This window comes from Schistocerca nitens, chromosome 3 (assembly GCF_023898315.1).
Source record: "Schistocerca nitens isolate TAMUIC-IGC-003100 chromosome 3, iqSchNite1.1, whole genome shotgun sequence".
Classification (NCBI taxonomy): domain Eukaryota; kingdom Metazoa; phylum Arthropoda; class Insecta; order Orthoptera; family Acrididae; genus Schistocerca; species Schistocerca nitens.
The window spans coordinates 149,715,781-149,729,397 of NC_064616.1; positions in this window are offsets into that span (position 1 = coordinate 149,715,781).

Sequence of the window (13,617 nt, forward strand, 5' to 3'; positions counted from 1 at the left end):
GTGACTTATGTTCAATGCCACCCCCTACTCCTCACCCCGAGAATCTCTTTCTTGTATTTTATCTAGGCTGCTCCAATCCCGCACCCTCCCCCTCTCACCCGTCCCACCCCTCCCCCTGGACCTATGAAATTCGAGACCCCCTCCCTATCGTCATTTCTTATAAGTGGAGAACTTAAGTAGTTGTGCTATCTCAGGAGCTGTGCACTACAGGGAGAGGATCAGGGTGTGAGAATTTGTCAATAACAAATTAATGTTACTGTAATTGCGTTATTTCGTGTCATGCGAGGTCTATTTGTTACAACAAATTAAATAAAATATTACGCAATTTCTACATCTACATCCATACTCCGCATGCCACCTGACGGTGTGTGGCGGAGGGTACCTTGAGTACCTCTATCGGTTCACCCTTCTATTTCAGTCTCGTATTGTTCGTGGAAAGAAAGATTGTCGGTATGCCTCTGTGTGGGCTCTAATCTCTCTGATTTTATCCTCATGGTCTCATCGCGAGATATACGTGGGAGGGAGCAATATACTGCTTGACTCCTCGGTGAAGGTATGTTCTCGAAACTTCAACAAAAACCCGTACCGAACCACTGAGCCTCTCTCTTTCAGAGTCTTCCACTGGAGTTTATCATCTCCGTAACGCTTTCGCGATTACTAAATGATCCTGTAACGAAGCGCGCTGCTCTCCGTTGGATCTTCTCTATCTCTTCTATCAACCCTATCTGGTACGGATCCCACACCGGTGAGCAGTATTCAAGCAGCGGGCGAACAAGTTTACTGTAACCTACTTCCTTTGTTTTCGGACTGCATTTCCTTAGGATTCTTCCAATGAATCTCAGTCTGGCATCTGCTTTACCGACGATTAATTTTATTTTCGTTATTCGGGGTACCATCAGAGACCACACTCAGGTATATATGCAATTAGCCTCATTTTCTGTATTTTTGCACAATTTTACTTCTTTTTCTAAATTTTTACAATTTTGGTTGTTCCATAGTTTCCAGAAATTTACGCATTTTTTCACAGTTTTTACAATTTTTCTTATTTTTCCACAATTTTACGTATTTCATCCAGATACGCGAGTTCCATCCCACTGCTCTCAATGTCATGTCAACATCGCGTCATGTTACGTTGTGTCATGACATCGTGTCAACATTATGTCACATCATGTCACATCACATCCATGTCACGATGCTCTCAGCCAATCATAATGCAGTATGTGGCCAAAAGAATCAGAATTATTTATCATTGCTAAACCACCACAGCACTAATAGTGTGTGTGTGTGTGTGTGTGACGTCTTAGCGTACGTGCTAAATCGAGCGTATTATAGAAGATAGTAATTTTTTGACGTCGTAGGATACTTCTGTGGCTCACCGACTTCCAACCAAAGATACTGCGTGTATAAGAATTAGCACAGCAGTACAAAATAGACACCTAGAGAGTTGACCAATTCTAACACTAATCCTTTGAATATGGCCGTGAACACACTGCTCCGACCTAGAAAGTTGCATCCTTTCGCGTGTAATCGTCTCTGACGTGACCGACGTCGTTCCTGGCGCCGCAAAAGACACTGCTGCTACATCAAGCACACAGCGAGGAATCTCCTGACGACGATAATAATGGCACGTCCCAACACGTTGGTGGAAAAAATATATGGGTAGCATTACAGGTGTCATCCCCCCCCCCCCCCCCCCGCTCCGTCATTTATGTCTCTGGACCAGTCAGAATCAAGCACCCCAACCATCCTGCTTTCAAAACTAGCGCTTATGTGTGGGCGACGTTATTCTGGGTCAGCCAGATCTCCCAGGCAGCATGAAAAGGCCATGTGACCTGCCAATACTCGATAGAAATCCTTCTGTGTCTATCGCATTGATAAGGTTAGTCTGGAGTTTCATTCAAGCATGGGCAGGAGTGGTGCAACGTGAAGGAACTGTTGTATTCCTCCCTATACACGAACCATGTAATTCGGAAAAATTTAAGTGTGAAATATAATTTTGCAAGCGCACTGACAGTGGGCGAGATCTGCCTGTGTTCCCAGACAGAATAAAAGTACGTGTAAAATCTGACGAATTCTTGCAATATTAGCAACACGGTAAGACTTACGATTTTTGTGTGTCTACTTATTTTCTTTTCTTTGCCACTCTTTTTAGCTTCCGGCCGTCTAATTTTCATTATGCGTTCCTTCAGTTCACTACAGTCTATACGATTTTGGAACCTTTATAGTACTGTCTATTTTATGGTCCCACACAATAATATGGCTATTTTTCTCCGGGTGAACATGTTGCATCAGACTTTTGTAAGTTTTATCCATTCCTTAGTCTGGTTTATATATTATTATTATATTATTCTCCGTGTTTATTTCTAGAACTTAAGGCATTTGCCATCGCCATCTCCTACATTCCACCACTCTCATTTTGACTACTGTTCCTTTTAAGGTCGTTTTAATAAAACTTGACTGAGAGTGATGTAAGCATCCAATAATGATTGAATGTGAATATTCTGCTTATTGCGTACCCGAGTCTCTTGAGGGTTATTGTCCACTTCGTATGGTTCAAATGGCTCTGAGCACTATGGGACTCAACTGCTGTGGTTATCAGTCCCCTAGAACTTAGAACTACTTAAACTTAACTAACCGAAGGACATCACACACATCCATGCCCGAGGCAGGATTCGAACCTGCGACCGTAGCAGTCGCACGGTTCCGGACTGCGCGCCTAGAACCGCGAGACCACCGCGGTCGGCCCACTTCGTATATTTAGTATTAAAACATCTTGGAAGTTATATATTGATTTAACAGGATCTATTTTCAAAACTTCTTTTTAATCTCCCCCGCCCCCCGTCCCCCCATTTTCTGTTTTTCTGTTCAGATGTACCTGATGATGCAACTTCCGGTTGCAAAACTAGTTGTACTAATAAAGGATCATTCAACATCTCAACAGCTGCTACAGTTTTGTTTAACAAAAATGAAATCTTGCAATATTAGTGTGGACGTCACTGCAAGACTTATATATTCTGTGGTGTCACCGCCAGACACCACACTTGCTAGGTGGTAGCCTTTAAATCGGCCACGGTCCGTTAGTATACGTCGGACCCGCGTGTCGCCACTATCAGTGATTGCAGACTGAGCGCCGCCACACGGCAGGTCTAGAGAGACTTCCTAGCACTCGCCCCAGTTGTACAACCGACTTTGCTAGCGATGGTTCACTGACAAAATACGCTCTCATTTGCCGAGACGATAGTTAGCATAGCCTTCAGCTACATCATTTGCTACGACCTAGCAAGGCGCCATTACCAGTTACTATTGATACTGTGTATAATGTACCGTCAAGAGCGACGTTCACCATTAACGGATTAAAGTTAAGTATTTCACCAGCTACGTCCGTTTTTTCTAAATTCTAATTTCCTTGTCTTGTTCCAGACCTCACGCCAGCCTGCGTGAGCTAAAACGCGTGCCTTTCGGCCTCTTCTAGTAACACGGTGTTGGCTCTCCTGCCAACCAAAACATATTCACTACAGGAAAAAGGTCTGAGTAGGTCCATCGCTATTTACATAATTTCGACCAACCAATAAAATTTCAGAAACACAAGCTGGACAGCTATCACACTGCTATACTTACAAAACTATTGTTACGAAAAACTTATCCACGTATTAATAATGAGTGACATCGCATATAGTGGAAAGCCAGTGCGTTACTATTAACCTGCCACAACACGAAATTTATACAGATCAACCCTGCAATATTATTAGTTTGTGACGACGCTATGAGAGCGTCTGCACACACAACAATATAAACACTTACCACAGTTCATTGTTTTAAGAAAATATGGCAAACGGTTTCCGCAATACCTAGTTAAACAGCAAATAAATGAAACTAATGCAATACACCAGATATCAGTGCTCATGCACCACCCACAGCCAAACCGCAGTCTGCGCAAATGCCAATAACAAGGCGGTGTACGGAGGAAGTGCTGGCTCGCTTATCGAGCGCTCCCATAACTCTTGGACAACCGCAGTCGAGTGTACTCGCGTATTTGTGGCCGTTAGCCAAGGGGAGCACCATTTTCCGTGCAACGCCCAGCTCATTGGCTCCAAGTAACTACGGGATAGCCGGCCGCGGTGGCCGTGCGGTTCTGGCGCTGCAGTCCGGAACCGCGGGACTGCTACGGTCGCAGGTTCGAATCCTGCCTCGGGCATGGGTGTGTGTGATGTCCTTAGGTTAGTTAGGTTTAAGTAGTTCTAAGTTCTAGGGGACTTATGACCTAAGATGTTGAGTCCCATAGTGCTCAGAGCCATTTGAACCATTTTTTGAACTACGGGATATCTCCCTACGCGTCAAAGATTCTTCTCCCTGTGTGTGTCGCTGGCAGTATCAGTCAACATGTTACTTTCCCCCACCCGCGATCACCGATCGCAGCGTCCGGAACAGAGGCCGCTCAGCGACCGGTAAAAGAAACAGGGGCTGAGTTATGCCGACACATTGGCGGCGGCGTCTGTAATCACAGGGAGCTGGTACTTGATAAGGTGTGTGCCGCGTCACCTGCCGAAGACGTGGGCCATGCGGTGGACACTGCAGTCGTTATCTGTAGTTAGTGGTATGTGAACACAAATAGGACAACGCTCTTTCCGCAGAAACAATACTGAGAACGGTAGCCAACACACACTTCAAGTATTATAAGAGAAATTAGGGCTCATATAGAGGCATATTAGCAGTCGTTTCTTCCTCCCTCGCTCTACATTATTGTGATATAGCGTACCGTCTGCCGCTGACTTGTGAATAATATGTATATTCTATAAACATTTAGCGAGTGACGTCATGATCACGTGACCTACTTACAGGCATACAGCGGTCTAGAATTCGGGCCAGCTGTAAATAGCACACACTGACTGTACGAAGTATGTAACCCACAGTAACGTGGCTGACCAATTGATTAGACGAACAGTCATCAACCCCCTTCTACCATTAGCAAATACTCTGTTAAAAAAAATGTTCAAATGTCTGTGAAATCTTGTGGGACTTCACTGCTTAGGCCATCAGCCCCTAAGCTTACACAGAGACTGCTCAGTCTTTGCCTCGGGCTCGGGTCTCACAACCGTCTCATGTCCAGTTTTTGTATCGCTCTCTTTTTCGGTTTTAGGAAACCAAAAGAAGAATGTGTTTGGCGACACAATCTCTGGCAGGCCGCTTATGTTTGCGCACATAACGTCCTGATTGGCTAACTTCAATGCTAATTCACTCGGAAACGGCGCAAGGTATCGAATTTTTTTTCTTGACAGTTATTTCTTAGCACAGCCTACCCTGCAACACTCTTAAAAGCTGGCTGGCTCTGAGCACTATGGGACTCAACTGCTGAGGTCATTAGTCCCCTAGAACTTAGAACTAGTTAAACCTAACTAACCTAAGGACATCACAAACATCCATGCCCGAGGCAGGATTCGAACCTGCGACCGTAGCGGTCTTGCGGTTCCAGACTGCAGCGCCTTTAACCGCACGGCCACCTCGGCCGGCCTCTTAAAAGCTTTTTAACTACTTCTGACCATCCCGTTCAGTGCGTCACGCTGTCGGGAGCGGTATCTGTATATCATAACTACACTAACGGAAACAAATCGCAACACCACAAAGTAATTAATGCGTCTAGTTAACATATTTAAGTGATTAACACTGCAAGTGTAAGATAGGTCATTGCAGATGTGAAATGCTGATACATTAATAACCTGTGGAACACGCAGAATGTAGCATCGCTCTGCATTGTCTTGCACAGGTGCTGGATGTCAACTTGTGGGATGGAGTTCTATGCTTGTTGCACATGGACGGCCAGTACAGGGGCTATTAATGCTGTTTGTGGATTATGCTTGAGTTATCGTCCGTAGAAATATAGGAACACGTGAGGCAATACTGACCCTACGACTTATCTTAGAAGCTAGAGTAAGGAAAGGCAAACCTACGTTTCTAGCATTTGTAGACTTAGAGAAAGCTTTTGACAATGTTGACTGGAATACTCTCTTTCAAATTCTGAAGGTGGCAGGGGGAAAATACAGGGAGCGAAAAGCTATTTACAATTTGTACAGAAACCAGATGGCAGTTATAAGAGTCGAGGGATGTCAAAGGGGAGCAGTGGTTGGGAAGAGTGAGACAGGGTTGTAGCCTCTCCATGATGTTATTCAGTCTCTATATTGAGGAAGCAGAGAAGGAAACAAAAGAAAAATTCGGAGTAGGTATTAAAATCCATGGAGAAGAAATAAAAACTTTGAGGTTCGCCGATGACATTGTAATTCTGCCAGAGACAGCAAAGGACTTGGAAGAGCAGTTGAATGGAATGGACAGGGTCTTGAAAGTAGGATATAAGGTGAACATTAACAAATGCAAACCGAGGATAATGGAATGTAGTTGAATTAAGTCGGGTGATGCTGAGGGAATTAGGTTATGAAATGAGACACTTAAAGTAGTAAAGGAGTTTTGCTATTTGGGGAGCAAAATAACTGATGATGGTCGAAGTAGAGAGGATATAAAATGTAGACTGGCAATGGCAAGGAAAGCATTTCTGAGGAGGAGAAATTTGTTAACATCGAGTATAGATTTAAGTGTCAGGAAGTCGTTTCTGAAAGCATTTGTATGGAGTGTAGCCATGTATGGAAGTGAAACATGGACGATAACCAGTTTGGACAAGAAGAGAATAGAAGCTTTCGAAATGTGGTGCTACAGAAGAATGCTGAAGATTAGATGGGTAGATCACATAACTAATGAGGAAGTATTGAATAGGATTGGGGAGAAGAGAAGTTCGTGGCACAACTTGACTAGAAGAAGGGATCGGTTGGTAGGACATATTCTGAGGCATCAAGGGATCACCAGTTTAGTATTGGAGGGCAGCGTGGAGCGTAAAAATCGTAGAGGGAGACCAAGAGATGAATACACTAAGCAGATTCAGAAGGGTGTAGGTTTTAGTAGGTACTGGAGATGAAGGAGCTTGCACAGGATAGAGTAGCATGGAGAGCTGCATGAAGCCGGCCAGAGTGGCCGAGCGGTTCTAGGCGCTACAGTCCGGAACCGCGCGACCGCTACGGTCGCAGGTTCGAATCCTGCCTCGGGCATGGATGTGTGTGATGTCCTTAGGTTAGTTAGGTTTAAGTAGTTCTAAGCTCTAGGGGACTGATGACCGCAGTAGTTAAGTCCCATTGTGCTCAGAGCCATTTGAACCATTTGAAGCTGCATCAAACTAGTCGCAGGACTGAAGACCACAACAACAACAACATCGTCCGATGATGTTCCATATGTGCTCGATTGGTGACAGATCTAGTAATCGAATAGGCCAAGGAATCATGTCGATACTCCGTAGAGCATGTTGGGTTACAACAGCGGTATGTGGGCGAGCGTAATCCCATTGGAGAACACCGCCTGGAATGCTGTTCATGAATGCCAGCGCAACAAGTCGAATCATCAGATTGACGTAAGGATTTGCAGTCAGGGTGTGTGAGATAACCACGAGAGTCGTCCTGCTGTCATACGAAGTGGCAGCCCGGGCCATAGCTCGTCGTATAGGTCCAGTGGGTCTAGCACGCAGACAGGTTGGTTGCTGGTCCTCAGCTAGCCCCCTTCTAACCGATACACAGTATCACTGGCACCGAGGCAGAACCAGCTATCATCAGAAAACACAACAGCCCTCCATTCTGCCCTCCAGTGAGCTTTCGACTGACACCACTGAAGTTGCAAATGGCGGTGGTTTGGGGTCAGCGGAATGCACGCTACAGGGTGTTTGGCTCGGAACTGTCCTCGAAGCAACCAATTTGCAACAGTTCTTTGTGCAACAGTGTGTCAGTTGCTGTTCAAATCGCTGCTGCAGATGCAGTACGATGCGCCAGAGCCATACGCTGAACACGATGGTCTTCCCTCTCGGTAGTACCACGTGGTCGCCCAGAGCCCCGTCCTCGTGACCACCGCTGCCAGCAACCATATTCAGTGGGTGCATTCCTGTCAGGACTTTTTGCCAGAAGGAACATCCAGTTTCTCGTAGCTACAGGGTGTTTCAAAAATGACCGGTATATTTGAAACGGCAATAAAAACTAAACGAGCAGCGATAGAAACACAGCGTTTGTTGCAATATGCTTGGGACAACAGTACATTTTCAGGCAGACAAACTTTCGAAATTACAGTAGTTACAATTGTCAACAACAGATGGCGCTGCGGTCTGGGAAACTCTATAGTACGATATTTTCCACATATCCACCATGCGTAGCAATAATATGGCGTAGTCTCTGAATGAAATTACCCGAAACCTTTGACAACGTGTCTGGCGGAATGGCTTCACATGCAGATGAGATGTACTGCTTCAGCTGTTCAATTGTTTCTGGATTCTGGCGGTACACCTGGTCTTTCAAGTGTCCCCACAGAAAGAAGTCACAGGGGTTCATGTCTGGCGAATAGGGAGGCCAATCCACGCCGCCTCCTGTATGTTTCGGATAGCCCAAAGCAATCACACGATCATCGAAATTAAAGACGTCGGCCGTGCGATGTGGCCGGGCACCATCTTGCATAAACCACGAGGTGTTCGCAGTGTAATCTAAGGCAGTTTGTACCGCCACAAATTCACGAAGAATGTCCAGATAGCGTGATGCAGTAATCGTTTCGGATCTGAAAAATGGGCCAATGATTCCTTTGGAAGAAATGGCGGCCCAGACCAGTACTTTTTGAGGATGCAGGGACGATGGGACTGCAACATAGGGCTTTTCGGTACCTCATATGCGCCAGTTCTGTTTATTGACGAAGCCGTCCGGGTAAAAATAAGCTTCGTCAGTAAACCAAATGCTGCCCACATGCATATCGCCGTCATCAATCCTGTGCACTATATCGTTAGCGAATGTCTCTTGTGCAGCAATGGTAGCGGCGCTGAGGGGTTGCCGCGTTTGAATTTTGTATGGATAGAGGTGTAAACTCTGGCGCATGAGACGATACGTGGACGTTGGCGTCATTTGGACCGCAGCTGCAACACGGCGAACGGAAACCCGAGGCCGCTGTTGGATCACCTGCTGCACTAGCTGCGCGTTGCCCTCTGTGGTTGCCGTACGCGGTCGCCCTACCTTTCCAGCACGTTCATCCGTCACGTTCCCAGTCCGTTGAAATGTTTCAAACAGATCCTTTATTGTATCGCTTTTCGGTCCTTTGGTTACATTAAACCTCCGTTGAAAACTTCGTCTTGTTGCAACAACACTGTGTTCTAGGCGGTGGAATTCCAACACCAAAAAATCCTCTGTTCTAAGGAATAAACCATGTTGTCTACAGCACACTTGCACGTTGTGAACAGCACACGCTTACAGCAGAAAGACGACGTACAGAATGGCGCACCCACAGACTGCGTTGTCTTCTATATCTTTCACATCACTTGCAGCGCCATCTGTTGTTGAAAATTGTAACTACTGTAATTTCGAAAGTTTGTCCTCCTGAAAATGTACTGTTGTCCCAAGCATATTGCAACAAACGGTGTATTTCTATCGCTGCTCGTTTAGTTTTTATTGCCGTTTCAAATATACCGGTCATTTTTGAAACACCCTGTATATTACACGACCTCGTCAGTGAAGTGTTGATAATGGCGTCTTTGTCGCCTTAAGGCATTCTTGAGTAACATCAACTCACTACGTCCAGCCTCAAAGGTAACTAACGCTCACGATGGTTACAGCGTGTATTTAAAGCAAACCTGATTTGCATTCTCATAGTGGAGCTGCTAGCTCCAGTCTTTAGACTATTGGCGCGAAAATTGAATATACATCGCCTTTCAGATGTAGAAACTCGCCTACCAACTTTCATTTATGAACCGTAACTCCTTCTTGGTCTTGTGATTTTTTTCCCGTCAGTGTATTAATGTAACCTGGTAAGAGTCTCATGCTGACGAGTAAATCAGGTTGTTGTTGTTGTTGTGGCCTTCAGCCTACGTGCATGTATATGGATTGGTTCAAGTGCCTCTGAGCACTATTGGACTTAACATCGGAGGTCATCAGTCGCCTAGGACTTAAAACTACTTAAACCTAACTAACCTAAGGACATCACACACATCCATGCCCGAGGCAGGATTCGAACTTGCGATCGTAGCGGTCGCTCGGCTCCAGAATGTAGCGCCTAGAACCGCACGGCCACCCCGGCCGGCTGGTATGGATGTGTGTGATGGCCTTAGGTTAGTTAGGTTTAAGTAGTTCTAAGTTCTAGGGGACTGATGACCTCAGATGTTAAGTCCCATAGTGCTCAGAGCCATTTGAACCTTTTTTTGTGATGGCTGTCCCGCAGGAGCCCACAACCTACCTTGCAAACCAACCGTGGGCTGTGCCCGTATTCTCCGCCGGTTACGTCCCGCTGTCTGCATTATCTACCGTATAGGTTGGCGAGCAACTGCGAAGAGATATTCGTCGTCTCACTCACGCTCTCGATAGATAAGTTGGAGAGGTATGTGAAGACAACTTATTTTTTAAATAAATCTATAATCTACTTCTTAGCAGTACACGGAGAATTTTTACTTGGTGAGTGTTCTCGTTGTGCGACATATAACCACGCAAATATACCTTTTTGCTAGAATGTGCAACCGGCTATCGCTAAGATGGGTCGATTGCCTAGAACAATACATAGCGCTAATGGCAATATACAGTCACAATAACACTCTCACCACCTATGATTAGTTATCTTACATAACATGTTTCGAATTTTCAGACGTCTCTGCAGCAATAAGAGAATGGTTCATTCGTGCGGCATTAAGATGCAAGACGATTTTATTTTAGTAGAGGTAAAAAACAAGTAAGGTTAGGCATCCGTCGTTACGAATTACCTGGCTCATAAACGTAACGGCACGTTCTTCAAACTGGGAGTGACGCGTCGCCCACTGTTTACCTATCTGGGTCGACGTAATCTACAATTATTTGTCACTTGCATACAACGATTGGGGGATTGATTTGGATTTTCGGGCGCTTTGGTCAAGGATAGACAACAAATAACTATTTACGAATCATAAAGGTATGTATTCTCAAGATGGGATGTGAAGGACGACAGGTGGCAGCACTAGCAGTGGAGGGTACATAAAACTTGTCGCGAGAAAACAGTGCAGTCGTTGTCGTAACACACAAACGGAGCGACATACGCATTTGACTCCAAAAGGCCATGATCATTGGTTTTCGGGCCAAGTATGGTAGCATTTCCAAAACGGCTAAGTTTATAAATCGTTCGTGTACAGTTATGCTGAACATATACCGTGCATGAAAAAATGGCGCTATGCAAAACTGGCGCTGCGGCACCTATGGTCCACCACAGGCCATAGATGACAGGGGCGAACAACGGCTGCGGAAATGTGTACAGGCGAATAGACGTGCAACTGTTGAGCAACTGACCGCCCTCTTGGACCAAGGGGCTACCAAAAGTGTCTCCCCAACGACCGTTCAGCGAGTGTCGTTGTGCATGGGTCTCCACAGCAGCTGCCTGGTTCAAGCACAAACACTGATGGCTGTTCATCAGCGACGAAGACTGGATTTTTGCAGCCACTACCACAGCTGGACGACCACGTCATTTCAGATGAATCACGTTTTATGCTCCATACGGTGTGAAACGTCTGAAAGCGAACACGGCAACTATCGTCGGAAGCGTCCAGGCGGAGGACGGAGCGTTATAGCCTGGAGAATGTTTGTGTGGCATTCCCTGGGTGATCTCGTCATTCTAGTTTGCACAATGTCTCAACACAAACATGGATCTGACCTTGGGGGTGATATCCACGTTACATGCAGTTTGTTTTTCCTTGGTACGATGCGATCTGCCAGTGGGACAGCGCCACGTGTCGTACAGCTTGCAGTGTACTTGCGAGGTTTGAGGAGCACCAGGAAGAGTTTACCGTACTCCCCTGGCCGAAAAATCCCTGGGTTTAAACCCAATCGGGGATCTCTGGGACCACTTTGATTAGCTGTTCTCGCTAGGGATCTTCAACAGAGAAACCTTCCACGGAACTGACGTCGGCATGGCTCCACATCCCTGTCGGTATGTTCCAGAACCTCATTAACTCTCCTCCCGCACGCCTCGCAGTGATCCGCACTTCCAAATGTGGTTATTCAGGCTTTTGGTTGACCATATTAATGTGACTGGACAGTGTGTAAGTTGATCACGTGATCATTACGTCACTTCGAGTAACGACTCCTAAAAAAATTAGAATGCTTATGGACACTGTGGATAAAAATCGTGTATGTGCTTGATTGGTTCGTGAAGTTTCCGATCTGTGTGTTAGGTGCTGCTCTATCAGTACTATAGATTCCATAACATTCTGAAAGTGTGTCATAGCTCCACAACGCTATGCTAATGTCAGTATACCGTCATGAAAGAAATCCATGATCCTCCATCATGTATGATCTATTCCATAATTATTTAGCAGCTACATACCGCGTTTTGGAAAACGATACGACGCGTTTTTCGGTGTTTCAAATGTTCAAACGTGTGTGAAATCTTATGGGACATAACTGTTACGGCCATCAGTCCCTAAGCTTACACACTACTTAACCTAAATTATCCTAAGGACAAACACACACCACCCATGCCCGAAGGAGGACTCGAACCTCCGCCGCGACCAGCCGCCCAGTCCATGACAGCAGCACCCAGACCGCTCGGCTAATACCGCGCGGCTTCCGTGTTTCATTAAATGGCTCTGAGCACTATGGGACTTAACTGATGTGGTCATCAGACCCTTATAACTCAGAACTACTTAAACCTAACTAACGTAAGGACGTCACACACATCCATGTCCGAGGCAGGATTCGAACCTGCGACCGTAGCGGTCGCGCGGTTCCAGACTGTAGCGCCTAGAACTTCGGACGGCTGTTTCATTAACTGATATGGTGTACAGACTCCCCTCTCAACAATATCAGGCACTGAGCTTGACTCATATATGTTGGTCTTTTTGTGTTCTTTGAAGCTTGTCCGAACTCTAGGTCGCTGTATTTTTATAAGATTGTCACGTGATCATGCTGTCTCTCCCTGAATTTTTAATAAAATGCATATATACACTACTGGCCATTAAAATTGCTACACCAAGAAGATGACGTGCTACAGACGCCAAATTTAACCGACAGGAAGAAGATGCTGTGATATGTAAATGATTAGATTTTCAGAGCATTCACACAAGGTTGGCACCGGTTCCGACACCTACAACGTGCTGACATGAGGAAAGTTTCCAACCGATTTCTCATACACAAACAGCAGTTGACCGGCGTTGCCTGGTGAAATGTTGTTCTGATGCTTCGTGTAAGGAGGAGAAATGCGTACCATCACGTTTCCGACTTTGATAAAGGTCGGATTGTAGCCCATAGCGATTGCGGTTTATCGTATCGGGACATTGCTGCTCGCGTTCGTCGAGATCCAGTGACTGTTAGCAGAATATGGAATCGGTGGGTTCAGGAGGATAATACGGAACGCCGTGCTGGATCCCAACGGCATCGTATCACTAGCAGTCGAGATGATAGGCATCTAATCCGCATGGCTGTAACGGATCGTGCAGCCACGTCTCGATCCCTGAGTCAACAGATGGGGACGTTTGCATGACAACAACCATCTGCATGGACAGTTTGACGACATTTGCAGCACCATGGACTATCAGCTTGGAGACAGTGGCTG